The following is a 17368-nucleotide window of genomic DNA, read 5'->3' as shown; positions in this document are numbered from 1 at the left end:
TGAGAAAAGGAAATACATAAATAGCTAAGCTTGGTTCTGACCCTGAGGAAGGCCTGAAAGAATATAATTCAGACTTTTCAGGAGGTCAGTTCCAGTTGATTACAAAGGATTTTCATGTACATTTAGAGTAAGTTATTGAAAGGGGAGGATGGAGGATGCCAATATCACCTAATCCAAGTGACTGAGCTCATTTTGAGAAAAAACAAGTGATCTGTGTGTTATGCATGAAGATGAAAAAGGCCATATATTAACTTAATGATACCTAGCTAAAGGAAGTAGATTGGGGACCGTCATTGAGATACAGTGGGTTGAGCTGCTGCTTGGAATGCCAGCATCCAATATAAGAGACTAGTTCAAGTCCTGGCTGTTACATTTTCAATACGGTGCACTGCTAATGCACCCAGGAAAACAACAGGGGATGTTCCAAGTGCTTCCACCCCTGCCACACATGTGGGAGATCCAAATGAAGTTCAGGGTTCCTGGCTTGGGCCTAGATAAACCCTGGCCATTGCAGCCACTTGAGAAATAAAGCAGCAAATGGAAGATCTCACTTTCTCTGTGCCTCTCCTTCTCTCTCTGTGGCTATTTCAAATAAATAAAATAAATCTCTAAATATAAAAAGACTAGATTGGTATGAAATATGAATAACTCAGACATAAGGCTTAAGACTGAAATTCAATTAGTGGATAATATAATATTTTGAACATGGACAGAAAATAAGATACACGTGGCAGCATTTTCTGTAGGATGGCTGCTGACTGTGGCCATAAATCATACATCTGATGTTATATTCATTTCAATACCTGACTTTTGCCAGTATGCCAGTATTACTTTACTCACAGCCTCCTAAAACTATCAGGTTAATTTCACTGATTATTGGAGGAAAGCAACATAATATAATGCCGATGGAACAAATTTTTACTTATTTTTTTTAAAGATTATTTATTTGAAAGGCAGAATTGCAAGAGGGAGAGAGAGAGAGAGAGAGAGGGAGAGAGAGAGAGAGAGAGAGAGGTCTTCCATCTACTGGTTCACTCCTCAGATGGCAGCAACAACCAGAGCTGTCCTGATCCGAATCCAGGAGCCAGGAGTTTCTTCCAGGTCTCCCAGGTGGGTGCAGGGGCCTAAGGAATTAAGCCATCTTCTACTGCTTTCCCAGGCCATAGCAGAGAGCTAGAATGGAAGTAGAGCAGCTGGACTTGAACTGCCCTATGGCTTTATCCACCACCCCACAGCAATGACCCTGGAACAAATTTTTAAAGCACACATCATTTCCTTGATTTCAATTTTCTTCTATCTAAATGAATGTGATATTGTGCATACATTTTTCAAAAATTAAGTTAACTGGCCGGCGCCGCGGCTCACTAGGCTAATCCTCCGCCTAGCGGCGCCGGCACACCGGGTTCTAGTCCCGGTCGGGGCGCCGGATTCTGTCCCGGTTGCCCCTCTTCCAGGCCAGCCCTCTGCTGTGGCCAGGGAGTGCAGTGGAGGATGGCCCAGGTGCTTGGGCCCTGCACCCCATGGGAGACCAGGAAAAAGCACCTGGCTCCTGGCTCCTGCCATCGGATCAGCGCGGTGCGCCGGCCGCAGCGCGCCGGCCGCAGCGGCCATTGGAGGGTGAACCAACGGCAAAAAGGAAGACCTTTCTCTCTGTCTCTCTCTCTCACTGTCCACTCTGCCTGTCAAAAAAAAAAAAAAAAAAAAAAAATTAAGTTAACTGGCATATATAAGACACTTGGTTCAGTGTCTTTCAAAGCATAAGCAAGTTAACAAATAACAATTTTTAATTACATGATAAATGGAGAACTAAAAACTAGATTTAGTAGGGCATAATCTTCCAGAAACTACTTCAAAAATAGCAGATTAAACAGAAAAAGATATTAGATTCTGAGAAAAACTGTAAGATCTATTCTAAAGAGAGCTTATTAACTATCAGTAAGAACTTCTCTCCTGCGGTGACAAATGAATTTTTTGACAAATTGAAGATTTTATCAGTCAAAAAAATGAAGGAATTTCTTATCTGGGAAGGATTGCTATAAATACCATGTCTCTTGCAGTGTGCTTTCTCATAAGGTGCAGAAGAATCTCCATGATAATCTTTCCTATTGAACAGATCCTTGTCTCAGAAACCCTGATAGAGGGATCTCCGTAAGTGAGTCCATGTTGATTTATCCAACAGAGAACAGAAATATTTTTAGACTAATGTCATCTCATCAAATGATGGATGCTAAGAGTAATACTTCTCCAGGAGGAAGTGTGTGTGCAAATCTGTTATTTAGACTGCAGTGAGCAGGGGCATTGTGGTCACTGTGGTCCTGTGAGTTTAGCTGTCATCTGGGTTGGTGGCATTCCATGCCTGAGTGACAGGGATCAAGTCCTTCCACTGATTCTGATCCAGCTTCCTGGTAATGTACCTAGGAAGCAGCAGATGATGGCTCAAGTGCCTGAGTCCCTTCATGTGGGAGACCCAAGTGGAGTTCCTAACTCCTGGCTTTGGCCTGGCCCAGCCCCAGACAATGCAGGCATTTGAGAGGGGTGAGGTATGATCCAGCACATGGAAAATCTCTCTCTCTGTCACACACACACACACTCTCTCTCTCTCTCTCTCACTCTCTCTCTCTTATGTATATATACATATATATATATATTTTTTCAAATAAAAATAACTAAGTAAACTGAAAAAAAAAAAAGCAGAGAGAGAGTCAGGTGTGTGGCCTAACAGCTAAGGTATCAGTTAAAACACCTATAGCATACCTGGCTTTGATTCATGGCTCTGGCTTTGGACTCTAGCTCTGGTCAATGCAGCATGGTCAGCAGGTGATGGCTCAAGTAATTGGGTTCCTCCCGCCAGTGTGAGAGACCCAGACTGAGTTCCTGGCCACTGCCCTTCACTCTGCCAGTCTCTACGTGTTGTGGGTATTTGGGGAGTAAACCAGCAGAGTTGTCTCTTTTCATATCTTTCTCTGTCTCTGACTCTCAAAAATAATTAAAAATCCCAACTTAAAAACAGTGAAACAGAGTTATATGAACTGCAAGTACAAATAACCTAGATGATTAAAGTCCACATTTCAAATAAAGGCAGAGATGCTGAACTACTAAACACTCTATAGAGTGTCAATAAATGAAACAAATGCATTTCCAGTGTCAGTGTTGGTATAAGAGGGTCTCACTCTATCCATAAAGTGGTAAACTCTTGGTTGCATAAGACACATGGTAAACATATGTTTTAGAAGTAAGATGAAGTAATAATTCCTATCTCTCGCCTCCTGTATGCACACACATAAATGTCAGTAGAATGCCTATCAAAGCTTCAAAATAACTTCCATTAGTAAAACTACCAATCCTAAGTCATTATTTTTATGACCTTCAACTATTATTGCAATTAATCTTTGTAGCATGATATCCTATTTTCACTACCCTACTTACCAGAGCTGTCTTTGGGCAATTAACCTATTAAGTGAAAGTACTCATCAGAGACACACACCTTCCATCATCTGTCATATTTGCATGATTAATTAGTTTAATTTTAGGTTAGAGACTAAGTCTTTAGCAGCTACAACAAAAACTGTTTCCATCTATTTAAAATTGAGAAGGACATGACTACAAGATTTTGAAGAAGCTCATCAAACAGCCTAGGCATTCCTGGGGGAGACAAGCATTGTTTTCAAGCCTGGACCTGTGGACCCATAATTGTGCCCAGTAACAGTGCAGTGACATTGTCACTACTGTCGCCACTGGGAATGAGATCATTCTGCAGAAGTCATGGCTGCAGCCAAGGCAAATCCTCTAAGGCAACTCACCCCAGCCCCCTGAGATCAGGTCCTGAGTGCAAAGATCCAGGTTGGGCTCCTACCACAGGCTTCACCCTTGGTGTCATCAAAGGGAGTGGGAAAATAAACTGTGCGTATTTTCAGGCTTCTGAGTGGGAAGCTGAGCCTTGTCTGTCTCTTGGCCACACCCATTGAGAGGAAAATTACTCTCAGAAAGGGAGGGGGAGGCAAAGAAACAATTACATGCAAAGCAAAGCTGTTAATCAAATTATATTTTTTACAAAAATACAATTTATAACTTCTGCTAAAGGATGATGGTCTTACTAGATAGAACATTTTTCTACCTCTTTACAAGTGCCAAAATAATCTTGTTAAAAATCTTACTTTTCTATATTATTTTTATAGAGAAATTGGTGAAATTTCTGGGCATATATAGCACTTGGTTTTGACCCGATTATCTAACATGATTTGTTTAATAGTTGTTCTTTCAGAAATATGAATATGTATAATGAGAGAAATTATAATAATTATTCCTATCTCTAGATGGCACTCCCTGACTGACACGGTATTCTTCAGTAGCTGGAGCTGTGGGGGAAGGGTGGTCACAGCAGCTAAAGCTCTGTCACCCAGGCCTTGTGCTCAGTGGTCAGCCCTGCTGGAACACCAAGGAAAATGCGTGACCTCCAGGTGAGGGAGGCACGTGAGCCCCCTGCAACAACCAGCTCTCATCCACATTCTCACAGGCACTTGTTCAGAGTCCATGGAATGTGTTTTTATTTATCAAATTATAAAGCATTTTCTAGAACTTTGATACTTTTAGGGAGAAAAGTTGAAAATGAGACGGACACATGACCCTGATGGGTATTTAAACTGGAAAGACATTTCTAGATAAAATAGGCAATATATTAAAACTACCATATACTTTGAACCAGCAAAGTCACTTTGTCACATTCATTTTAAGGAAATCAAAGTAGCACATGTGGGTGAACAAGAATGGTCGATGTCATAGAATTTATATTAGGATAAAATACAAAACAAACTAAATGTCCAAAAATATGGGATTGTGTCAAAAAAAAAGTATGATATAACTGACTAAAGAAGTGTGTTCAGATATTCAAAACCTATGGTTTCCAAGAGTACACAAGGGCTGTGAAAATGTATGATATAGTACTGAGTTTTAAAAGAAGTATGTGAACTTATTCAACAGATGTGTATTAAGAACTCATGATGGGGCCGTTGCTGAGGTGTAGTGGGTAAAGCTGCCGTCTGCAGTGCCAGCACTCCATATGGGTGCAAGTTCAAGTCCCAGCTGCTCCACTTCTGATCCAGCTCTCTGCTATAGCCTGGGAAAGCAGTGGAAGATGGCCCAAGTCCCTGCATCCACGTGGGAGACTTGGAAGAAGCTCCTGGCTCCTGGCTTCTGATTGGCTCAGCTCTAGCTGTTGCAACCATCTAAGGAGTGAACCAGTGGATGGAAGAGCTCTCTCTTTCTGACTCTGCCTCTTTGTCACTCTGCCTTTCGAATAAATAAATACATGTTAAAAAAAGAAAAGTGTGATATTTTGATAGTATTCTGGTAGCTGAGAATATGACAGCAAACCACAAGGACAAGCTTGCCTGTCCTCATGACAGACGGGTCTAGATCACAAAATAGAAATATTTTCTATTAATGATGTGGAGCACTTAAAAGCTCTAATTTATAAGCTTTTTAGATCATTTACATGTAGATCTAATCTTATCTCCAATTTTCTTGGCTCCACAGGATTAATCTGGGAATAACAATGTATTCTTTTCTCACACAATTTCATGCAGGTGAAAGTGAGAGCAGTGTAGCTTCAGTAAGAAGAAATTATTTAAAAGTGTTTTATGAGAAATAAATTTTCTGCTCCTAATCATAGATCTAAGTTATACTGAAGCATATGTTTTGGGAAGCATACTCCATCACACATGGGTATTTTACTTAATGTTTCTTTGAAGTCAGATGTGTAAGATGAGATGTGACATTGGGAGTATTCTTTGTCACTTGGCACACTGATGTTGGCCAGTAGCGCAGTGAGCCTGTGGCCCAGCCCGTGCCCACCTGGCTGTGTACCCAACCATAAGAGCCTGGAGGCAACTGTACAGGAGAGGTCTCTGTACTCATGTCTAGTTTAATGTCATCAGAGGTGGGCATTTATGCTTCTATGCTAGCCTAGCCTGTTGTGATCTGAAAGAAGACTTTATGCTTCTATGACCATCTCCAGCAGCATCATGTTTCACACAATGAAGTCATAATCGGTCAAGGTTACAGGCCAGAAGTATCCCTGCTACACAGAGAACCAATGCAAAGTGTTACAAAAATCACTGCCAAACTATATGGTTTATATTTCAGTAGAGTCAATGTTGGGATTTCTAAAAAAATGATGCATACAAATTGTTATAGCTTATTTGATACGTTTGCATTATTAAAATACATGGATAAACCTAAATTTTCTTCTGGAAAAATGCATGGCAGCAAATTTCACACATGAGGCATGATTACGCTGTGTGATGCTCAATTTCCAGGTATTGTGTCGGTGTGTTTCTGAGACCTTTGGCTGTGGAGAAGAATGGATGAGTCCAAATTCCAGCTCTAGTACTTTTATATTTATGATGCTGGCTCAGAAAATTAACTGTTGGGCGCTTAAGAATTCTAAATCTTTCAGAAGTATGTTGAGAGTTGATCGCATTAACAGAAAAAAAATACATTGGGCATTATTGGAATATGATAAGCCAGTGAAAAATGAACAATTCATACTTGGAAATTATCTGCTCAGAAATCTGGGACTGCCAATTATGGGACTGAAAAGTGTAACCTCTTTAGGCCTCATTCATCACCACACCAACTTACTCCAGATTTTGGTTTAAATACTTTGACTAGTGAGTATCAGCCTTTTTGTGGAGAATGAAGTCAAAGGATTTAGTGCCTGGAATAGTATGTGCAATGGATGATGTAAATGCAAAGTAACAAGTCTCAGTGACTTGCCAGAGAGGAGATAAATAATGAAAAACATAAACCCCTGGGTTGGTCGGCCTTATATTTATGGAAAAACAACAATCCCACATCTGTTAGAATGAAATGGAAACATTACATTCAGCCAGTGCTAACAGAATGTGCTGAGTCCAAGCCGGTGGCCATGTGGCTAATCTCTTGGTGTATTCTCTGACAATGGGAGAGCAGTGGTGCTTTTTTGGCCACAGTGCCTGCATATCTTCAAGAAAAACAGATACATAGAAGCTGGTCACCAGAGGGATTTGTTAAAATCAGCACTGAATAAACAAAAGGAAGGCATGTGTGTAACTAAGGATGCATTTCAAAGAGTTGGTTTCATAAACCATTAAAAGATATTTTTATAAGTTTGGTCTCATAAGGTTTTTGGTTTTGATTTTGAAAGAGCCAAAGAAAATGGGAAGCCACTGATATCAGTGTGTTGTGTGACACAAACCCAGTGTTTTCAGAATGTGTTGCAGATAATATTTCTAATTTTCATTACTTCAGAAAATATTCATGAGATACTGTGTCAATTGTCGAATGGTGTGTTGATTTTCAGAGATAAATAATCTTTGTAACCCACGGAGAGAGGCACTTCTTTCAGATCACAACAGGTGTTATCTCCTGTTCCACCAATTGCTCCTCAGTATACTAAGGGAAAATTGAGTCACAGGCACAGACACAGACTCCTGTCTGTGAAAATAGGAGGAGACTTTGACCTTGTGCTGTTCAGAATGAGCCACTTTTGTTTAAATGCAGAATATACCAGCAGATGAGACGGGATACAGAGAAGCAGGTTGTGGTACTATATAGCATTTGGTGACTAAATAAAAGAAAAAATGTAAAACAAACTTCTGGATGGAAAAATGATTTATATTCTTGTCAACCTAAGTGCTATGATGCTACTGGATTGTGTAGAAGGAATTAATGCTTCTGCAACCATGGAATCTCTCTGTTCACTCACCGTGTCCCGTATCCTTATGTTCTGAGCTGACTCACACTTCTGCCTCTTCACGTGCAGGGAGATGCACATGGTGACCTAAATCTTCTTGCATGCTGTTCAGAAAAGAAAAAGAAACAGCCTCAATTTTCTCCTCTGATCTCATTTTCCCAGATGGTCTTAAAATTGAGTCCAAGCCAGACTAGCACCTGTGCAGATAGGGTTTTTTTTTTTTTTTATTTTTGGCACAACATATTTTTGTATTTTCTTTTTTTCCCCAAAGAAACCTTTTGTTTAATGATACAAATTTTATAAGTACAATTTTAGGAATATACTGATTCTTCCCACATAACTACCCTCCCACCCCTACAATCACCCTACCTCTTCCTCTCCCATTCCCATTCTCCATTAAGATCCACTTTCAATTAGCTTTATACACAGAAGATCAAATCTATACTAAGTAAAGATTTCAACAATTTGCCCACACAGGCACACACAGAAAACTGTTTGAGAACAAGTCTTACAGTTAACTCTTACGAGTCGAATTCAATTGCCTAGAATTTTGTTGGGGATTTTTGTGTCTATGTTCATCAGGCTAATTGGTCTATAGTTCTCTTTTCTCTTTCTCTTTCGCATCTTTTCCAGGTTTAGGAATTAAAGCAATACCTGCTTTATAGAAAGAATTTGGGATGATCCCTCCGTTTCAACTATTTTGAATAGCTTGAGAAGAATTGGAGTTAGTTCTTTAAATGTCTGGTAGAATTCAGCAGTGAAGTCATCTTGTCCTGGGCTTTTCTTTGTTGGGAAAGCCTTTATTACTGATTTGGTTTCCATCTTGGTAATGGGTCTGTTTAGTTTTTCTATGTCTTCATGGCTCAATTTAGGTAGGTTGTATGTGTCCAGGAATCTATCAGTTTCTTTTAAACTAGATTTCCCAGTTTGTTTGCATACAGCTCTTTGTAGTAATTTCTGATGATTCTGTTAATTTCTGTGGTGTTTGTTGTTACATTTCCCTTTTCATCTCTAATTTTATTGATTTTGGTCTTCTTTCTCTTTTTATTTTTTTGGTTAGTTGGGACAATGGTGTGTCGATTTTGTTTATTTTTTTGATATAGGCTTCAATTGCTATAATCTTTCACTGCTTTTGCAGTATTCCATAAGTTTCAATATGTTGCACTGTCATCTTTGTTTCCAGAAATTGATTTCTTTTGATTTCTTCTATGACCTACTGTTCATTCAGCAGCATTTTGCTCAGTTTCCATGTGTTTGCATATGTTATAGAAATTCCAGAGTTGCTTATTTCCATCTTCATTGCATTGTAGTCTGTGTAAATACATGGTATGATTTTGATTTTTTTGAATTTGCTGAGACTTGCTTTAAGGTCTAGCATGTTGTTAATCCTAGAAAAAGTTCCATTCATTGGTGAAAAAAAATGTATATTCTGTGGCTGTAGAGTGGAAGGCTCTATAGATATATGTTAGGTCCATTTGTTCTATAGTCTTGATTAACTCTGCTGTTTCCTTGTTGATTTTTTTAAAGACTTATTTATTTATTTGAAGGGTGGAGTTAGAGAGAGAGAGAGAAAGATCTTCCATCTGCTGTTTCACTCCCCAAATGGCTGCAATGGCCATAGCTGAGCTGATCCAAAGCCAGGAGGCAGGATCTTCCTCTGGGTCTCTCAAAGGGGTGCAGAGGTCCAAACGCTTGGGTCATCTTTTACAGTTTTCCCAGGACACAACAGAGAGCTGGATCAGAAGAGGAGAAGCCACGACTAGAATCAGCACCCATGTGGGATGCCAGCACCGCAAGAGGATTAACCTATTGTGACACAGCGCTGGCCCCAACTTGTTGATTTTTGTCTGGTTGACCAGCCATTCCTGAAAGTGGGGTTTTAAGTCTCCCATTACTGTTGTATTTGAGTCTATGTCTCCCTTTAAATCTATTAACATTTCTTTTAGATAGCCAGGTGCCCTGTAATTAGGTGCATATATGTTTATAGTAGTGACATCTTCCTGTTGAATTGATCCCTTAATCATTACATAGTGTCCTTCTTTGTCTCTTTTAACAGTTTTTCTGTTAGTCTATTTTGTCTGATATTAGGATGGCTACACCAGCTCTTTTTTGGTTTCTGTTAGCATGGAACAACTTTTCCCGTACTTTCACTTTCAGTCTGAGTGTATCTTTGTTTGTAAGATGTGTGTCTTATAGGCAGCAAATAGATGCATTTTCATTTTTAATATATTCAAATAGTCTGTGTTTTTTAACTGGAGAATTGAGATCATTTACATTAAGGGTGACTATTGTTAAGTACCAACTTTGTCCTGCCATCTTTCTGTTAATAGTGCTATTTCTGTTAATAGTCCTAATTATTTAATTTGGGTCATTTGCTGTGTTCATCTTCTTTCATACAGATGTTCTTTTTCTTTGTGTAGCAAACCCTTGTGCATCTTTTGTAGGTCTGGTGAGTAGTTACACATTCTTTCAATTCTTTTGTTGTGGAAGATCTTTATTTATCTTTCATCAATAAATGAGAGCTTTGTAGGGTATAGTATTCTAGGTTGACAGTTTTTTTTTTCTCTTAGGACTTGGAATATATCTTGCCATTCTTTCCTTGTCTGTAAGGTATCTGATGAGAAGTGTGCAGTGACTCTAATTGGGTTTCCTCTGAATATGATTTAGTGTTTCTCTTGTGCACATTTTAAGATGTTTTCTTTACGTTTAGATGTGTAGACTGGGGAAGTTTTCTGTTATTATTTCATTAAGTCTTCTAATCCCTCTCTCTCTCTTTTTTATTTAACAGCGTTAGACAGAGAGACAGAAAGGTCTTCCTTCCGTTGGTTCACTCCGCAAAATGGCCACTACGGCCGGAGCTGTGCCAATCCGAAGCCAGGAGCCACATGCTTCTTCCTGTTCTCCCACACGGGTGCAGGCACCCAATCACCCAGGCCATCCTCCACTGCCCTCCCAGGCCACAGCAGAGAGCTGGACTGGAAGAGGAGCAACCAGGACTAGAACCCAGCACCATATGGGATGCTGGCACCGCAGGCAGAGGATTAACCAAGTGAAATATGGCCCCAGACCCAAATCCCTTCTCTCTTTCCACGCCTTGCATAACTCTTAGGATCCATTTGTTGGGTCATTGGATAGTATCTTGTGGATTTCCAACAGTGTTTTTTACTTTTCTAATTTCTTCTTTTTTTTTTTTTTTTGGTCTGACTGTAATATTTCCAGAAATTTATTTTCTAGTTCTGATATTCTTTCTTCTGTCTCACCTATTCTGTTATGGCTTTCCACTGCATTTTTTTCCACTGCTATTGAATTATTCACTTCTAGTATTTCATTCTGATTTCTCTTTAATATCTCAATTTCTTAGGAGAGCTTTTAACTTAGATTGTGAATTTGCTTCTGATTAATTTTTCTCAATTCTGTTTCTGGGATATCTCTCTCTCTTCATCTTCACCTTCTATTTTTGAAGAGTTGTAGTGCTCCCTTGGGGACTCATAGTGTCTTCCTTATTCTTATTTATGGTTTTTCTTTTGTTTTGGGGCATTTGTGTATTTTTCTTTTTTTCTGGCCGATTTTCTCTTTAATTTGTGTCTACATTATTTAGTGGGATGTCTGTACTTTTAGTGAGTTCCAAAAGGTGTATGCTGGATGTGGTCTGGGTGCTCTGTTCAGTATTCTGAGTGGAGGAGGTATGCAAAGGAAGGCCCCCCCACGGCTTTGCATCTTCCCTCTAGTTTTTTGGCTAGAGGATGTTGTTCTCTTCTGTTGATGTGACCAGCCCTTTTCCTCACAGTTGTGGGATGCCCTGGTGTTAGCATCTGTTGTGTTCAGGGTTATATCACTTTGCTTAAAAAACTGCACCTCTTATCTGTGGAAATTTTCTTCTGGTGAGGTTTCCCTCTGTTATAAGCTGCTATGTGTCTTCACATTGCAAATAGAAGCATAGAGCCTAGCTGTTGGAGCCCAGCTCACTTATCATTGTGGAGGCTGGTACAAGCCATGTCTACTGGAACCCAGCTGGCTTCTCAATGGTGGATGGAGTATACTCGTGTTTTTGATTACCAGGACATCTTGTACAGCTTGCATGGTGGGAAAGAAATTCTTCTAAAATGCTGTGGTGGCTGGCGCCGTGGCTCAATAGGCTAATCCTCCACCTAGCGGCACTGGCACACCGGGTTCTAGCCCCGGTCGGGGCGCCGGATTCTGTCCCGGTTGCCTCTCTTCTAGGCCAGCTCTCTGCTATGGCCCAGGAAGGCAGTGGAGGATGGCCCAAGTGGTTGGGCCCTGCACCCGCATGGGAGACCAGGAGAAGCACCTGGCTCCTGCCTTTGGATCAGTGCGGTGTGCTGGCCGCAGCGCGCCAGCTGTGGTGGCCATTGGAGGGTGAACCAACGGCAAAAGGAAGACCTTTCTGTCTCTCTCACTATCCACTCTGCCTGTCAAAAAAAAAAAAAAAAAAAAAAAAGGTCCTCATTCCTGGGTGGGGGTTGTGGTGAGGTGGCCCTAACAATTGATGGGCATGTGCACAGGAGGCAAAGGCAGCATTCCCCTTCTTATGTTCTAAAATATAAACAAAGAAAATGGCTTTTCCCAACTGGCTGCCAGTTTGTGAGGGGAGGGGTGGGGGAGATGGGCAAGGGAGTGCCCAAACTCTCTGTTTGTTCCTCCATACCTTCTCTTTTTTCCCACATGGAGCTTCACAAGCAGTTCACCAAGCTCTCCCCTCTGTTGCTATTTGCAGCTCTGTGGACCCACGATTTTCCATCTCACCTGGTCTGCTGGAGGCTAGTGCCAACCTCCCTGGTCCGAGCCTCTGCCGCTTCCCTTTCTTATTTGCTCTTTCGGCATGGACATGCCCAGTCTCTGCTGGTCTCTTGGGCTTCCTGTCTCAAATTTCCCATGGCTCTATCTCTGGTGTCTGTCTTCTCTCCTTTATAACTATCTATTTTTCCCCACGTGATTCAGATAGTCCTGTTGCTATACCGCCATCTTGTGACCTCCTGTATTTTCTTATAAAGCTTCTGCTAGCTAAAGAAAGGGTGTTTGTATAAATAAGGAAAATAGTACCAAGATTAAAGAATGCAATAACCTAAAAGTGCAAATTTTAGTTTTTTTCTCTCTGAAATGTTTTTGGAAGAGCAATGGAAATAACAAATTATTAAACTGTTCTACTGAAGGAAGATTACACTATGACAATTTAGGGCTGGATCTAATATATACAACTAGGTAGCAATCAGTCAGTAAGAGTGAGCTTGGAGATCTAAAATAACATCAGTGATTTTGAATTTTGATTCATTTTGCTTCTACTACTTTGCATGTTTCTTTGCAGCAAAGAGGATGTTATATCTTCTTCGTAGTAAACAGGCAGTACTCAGGAAGCAGGTCGTGAATGGAGTGAAAAGGATGAATTAATCAGGCAATAAATACATAGCCATGGGGATTATCAGGGACATTGTTTTCCTTTTTTTAGGATCAAAAAAGAGAATTTAGTTAATATTTATGGAGATTGGGGGGTGGGGAATGCCACAAAAACTGTTCTAGTAGTTTTTTTTGAAAAGCAGTTATAGAGAGTGCGAGGGAGAGACAGAGACAGAGAGAGCGATTTCCCATCTGCTACTTCACTCTCCAAATGACTACAATGATCAGGATCCTATAATTTCATATAAACTGTCACCTGGATGGCCAGGGCCCGAGCACTTGAGACATCTTTTGCTGATTTCCCAGGGGCAACTGAGGGATTAAGATTAGGAATGGAGCAGCTGGAACTCCACCTGGAGCTCATATGGAATTCCACGTGTTGCTTAACCCACTATGTCACATGCTAGCCCCTATGCTAGTATTGTTTTGGAGGAAAACAATTGGATGATTGGGGGGGGGGGTGTCTAACTTGCAGTACAGGATTAGTTAGAGAGAGAGGGAGAGAATAGCTGTGAGACCTCCATGAAGGAAGAGTTCTACAAAGAAAAAGTTCTTTTTTACAGAGATAAAAACTGATATGAATAATATAATTAAAATTATTAATGGATATTTTCATAATTCTTTTTAAAATAAAAATTTATGGGGTAATAATATTTTGACAGTAATAACCTGGACCAATGAGACACCAGGAACCCAACGTCTCTAACCGAACAGCCAATGATGGCCTCCATCTTTCTTGTTCTCCAGTCTCAAGTAGTTCAGGAAGGAAAGGGAAAAAAGTGGGAGAACCCCAGTGTGCGGGGGGAAGCAGCATCATACTGAGAATTTCTATAGGATACCAAGCACCTTTGGTGGACAGGGATCCAGTAAATCATTGAAAATGTGCACCACTGCCTATCATCTGGCAACTGTCTGGTTGGTGGGTTGCTTGCTGTTTGCATTTCTCACCTTCAGGGGGAGCCCAGGAAATGCACACTGGAGTGGGACAGCAGGGGTCAATCCAGGAACACAATAAATCAAAATGTGCCTGTTGTCTCCCTGATCGTATTTTTACATAATTTTTCCTTGTTGAAAAAGATCTCAAGGGCAAAGTATTTGGCCTACTGGCCAATATTCAGGGTAAGATGCTTGCTTCTCCTCCCCTCCCCCACGCAAATAGTAATCATCTCAACAATAAGTATATGACATTTTATACTCAAACCAATTCAATTTAATATAGAAAGTGAAAAATACAAATCTTCACTGGTCTAAATAACAACAACAACAACAAAAACTCTTTAAGAAATGGGGGTAGGCATTTGAAAACAATTAAGGCACCACCTGGGATGTCTGCATCCTATATCAGAGTGTCCAGGTTCAAGTCAGAGACTGACTTCCAATTTTAGTTTCCGAAGAGGCAGCAGGGGTTGGCTCAAGTCCTTGCATCACTGCTATGTGTGTGGGAGACCCAGACCCAGCCAGGCTATTCTGAACCAGTAGTTCTTTCTCTCTCTCTCTCCCTCCCCAGTAGATTTCTCTATACCTTCTAAATAAAATGAAAATAAATAAGTTGGGACCATCACTGTGGCTCACTTGGTTAGTCCTCCGCCTGCGGCGCTAGCATCCCATATGGGCACCGGGTTCTGGTTCCGGCTGCTCCTCTTCCAGTCCAGCTCTCTGCTGTGGCCTGGGAGGGCACTGGAGGACGGCACGAGTCCTTGGGCCCCTGTACCCGCATGGGAGACCAGGAGGAAGCACCTGGCTCCTGGCTTCGGATCGGCATAGCTCCAGCTGTGGCAGCCATTTGGGTAGTGAATCAATGGAGGGAAGACCTTTCTCTCTGTCTCTCACTCTCTCTCTCTCACTGTCTAACTCTATCTGTCAAATAAAAATAATTTAAAAAAAATAAGTAAAAAATTTTTAAAATATATGAAAAAACTTGTCTTTCTTATTCCCTTTTCATTTTCAATAAAATAATTTAAATCAGAAAATTGCTTACTTAAGGACTATTCAAAATCACCGGAATGGTGCATTTTTATTTTTAATAATATTGTTTATATAAATATTTAATTTATTAGTATTAAACTGCTGTACATTTAGCAGTATTACAATCAAGACTTGTGAAAAGGCAATTTAAGCTTTGTATAATCTTTAATTACTATGTTAATCAAAGCTCAAGGGAAGAAACTCAGTTTATGAAAAATAGATGTAGTCAGTGTTTGCCTCGTGGAGCTGAGCATTCCTAATGGTGTATGTTGGTGGTGTGAGGCAATGCTGAGTAAGAGATTGTGTAACAAAGCAAACAGACAAATGCAGCAATCGGTAGGTAACCACACACACTGTAATTCAATACATTACATATAAATATGCAGTACAATTATGAGGTCCATTTATATTTTACATGTTAACTGGATGATACAGCTAAAACCCAACATGCGTATTTGCAGTGTAATTCTTGAGACACCTAGAGTTCAAAAGAATATTTTCTGTTTAAATAAGTATTAAGAAAGACTTACTGGTTTCCGTTACAGATATGCTATATACATCTTATTTTCTTGAACAGATAAAGAACACAAGTTACAAATTCAGCTCAATGAATATTTACCTAACACTCTTGCACGCTCTGCTTTTACCACAGCACAATGTATTAAAGCCCAATACCACATACCGTACTATGGTATCGTGTGTCACGTATTGTTTCTATGCTCATTAACAAGAACTTTATACAAAACATTTAGTGATGTTTCATTTGAGCTAGGACAAGTCCTCAAAGGTTAGTGAAGGTGTAATGGGCTTGATTAGCTTAAAAATTAGTATTTCGGGTTCTTACCTTTTACTTTGGGAAGAATTCTAAGTACAGGCTCCAACACGGCCTGCAGCAAGGTGAAGTTCAGAGTTCATTTATTTAGAGAGTGAGAGGAAAACACAGGCACATGAGGGTTTTATTAAGGGAGAGTGGACCAGGAAGGGTAAACAGAGAACTTCATATCAGTCGCTGCAGGGGTCCACAAGGAGAGAGAGTGGGAGCAAGCCAGAAGACCCAGCAAGAGAGAGGGCACATGGGCCAGAGAGCAGGCAGGCAAGAGGGTGAGGCCCAGCGCTCTCCAGGCCTCTGATTCATTCCAAAAGAGAGGTGTTTACTTAGTCTGGTTGACAGGTGAGTGGATACAGGTGAGAGTACAGGGGGGCAAGGGAGGTATGGTCTCCAGCTCATGCACCTAATCCATCTCCCTGACCAGTACCATATCAGAAGGAAAGCAAGAAACACAACACAGATTACTTGGGAAAGTTGAATCCTGAGGCTTGCACCTCATGAGTCTATGCATCTTGCCAATTAATCTCAGTAACGCTGAGATTGAATGCATTGGCTTGATCATTTTACCTGCCAGGGAAATGACCCAGATGGGTTACATGATTGTTCCCAGGTCTCTTCCTTAGGACTGGGCGTCTTCATCCAGTGCTGCTGTATGCACAAGGAAATACCAACTCTGGTTTGAGCAAAACTGGCAACTGTGAAAATAAGAAGGGAAAAAGAGAGAGAGGCAGCAAGACATCATGGAGTAATGTTTGAGCTAGTACAGCAAAAGGAAGCCTGGACAAGCAAGTATGAATACATGACAGTAGAAGGAGATAACAATGAATTTAAATAAGGGAAAAGATAAAGGCTTAACTGCTGCTTCTTCTTAAGGTCAACTTAGCATAATTACCCCATCATAGACTTGCTAGTCCTCCATGAATAGAAATAGATAACTCTGTATTTATACCCTTTGATGGCCTTGGCTGACACAGGAATAAATCTGGCTTATGCTTCACAGAAGATATATTTGTATTAGAATTCCTTAGAGGACAGGCCCCTTAATACAAACTGAGAGGATTACTGGGCTGTGAGTGGACTTTCCTTGTCTCCCTTTCAGTTCAGCCATGACGCCCATACTAATGAGCAGTTGATAAAAGCCACCTGGGTAATAAATGTTCAATTGCGACCTTTATTTGTGCCATAGAAACCAAAAAGAGATTGCAAGGTAAATGCTTCCCTGCTAATTATTTTTTTTGTTCACTTACTACATATAATTACTCATTGATTTTTTTAAAGAAAAAAAAAAAAACAGAAAAAGAAAGGACTTTTGAGTCATTTAATCTTGTCTTCTTGTCTAAAATGTGAGAACATGTTTAATTGTCAGCTGATGACCAGCACAGAGACTGGAAAATCAGGGTGATATCGTTTTGAAGACCACTCTAATTAAA

The 17368-nt window shown here is 40.4% G+C and overlaps 1 long non-coding RNA gene across 1 annotated transcript; it reads right to left on the bottom strand.

Moving 5' to 3' along the window:
- Window positions 1-983: 983 nt before the first annotated feature.
- Window positions 984-16591, bottom strand: LOC149121704 (uncharacterized). Its single transcript, XR_016223078.1, has 3 exons — window positions 15954-16591; window positions 7745-7836; window positions 984-1243 (listed from the first exon to the last, which is right to left on the bottom strand). It is a non-coding gene; the product is annotated as an uncharacterized LOC149121704 (long non-coding RNA).
- Window positions 16592-17368: the final 777 nt, after the last annotated feature.

The sequence above is a fragment of the Oryctolagus cuniculus genome, chromosome 16, assembly GCF_051225735.1.
Source record: "Oryctolagus cuniculus isolate XC-2025 breed Fujian yellow rabbit chromosome 16, ASM5122573v1, whole genome shotgun sequence".
In the NCBI taxonomy this organism is placed as follows: Eukaryota; Metazoa; Chordata; class Mammalia; order Lagomorpha; family Leporidae; genus Oryctolagus; species Oryctolagus cuniculus.
Note: the sequence above shows the minus strand (reverse complement) of the source record. Positions and strands in the feature narration are given on the sequence as shown.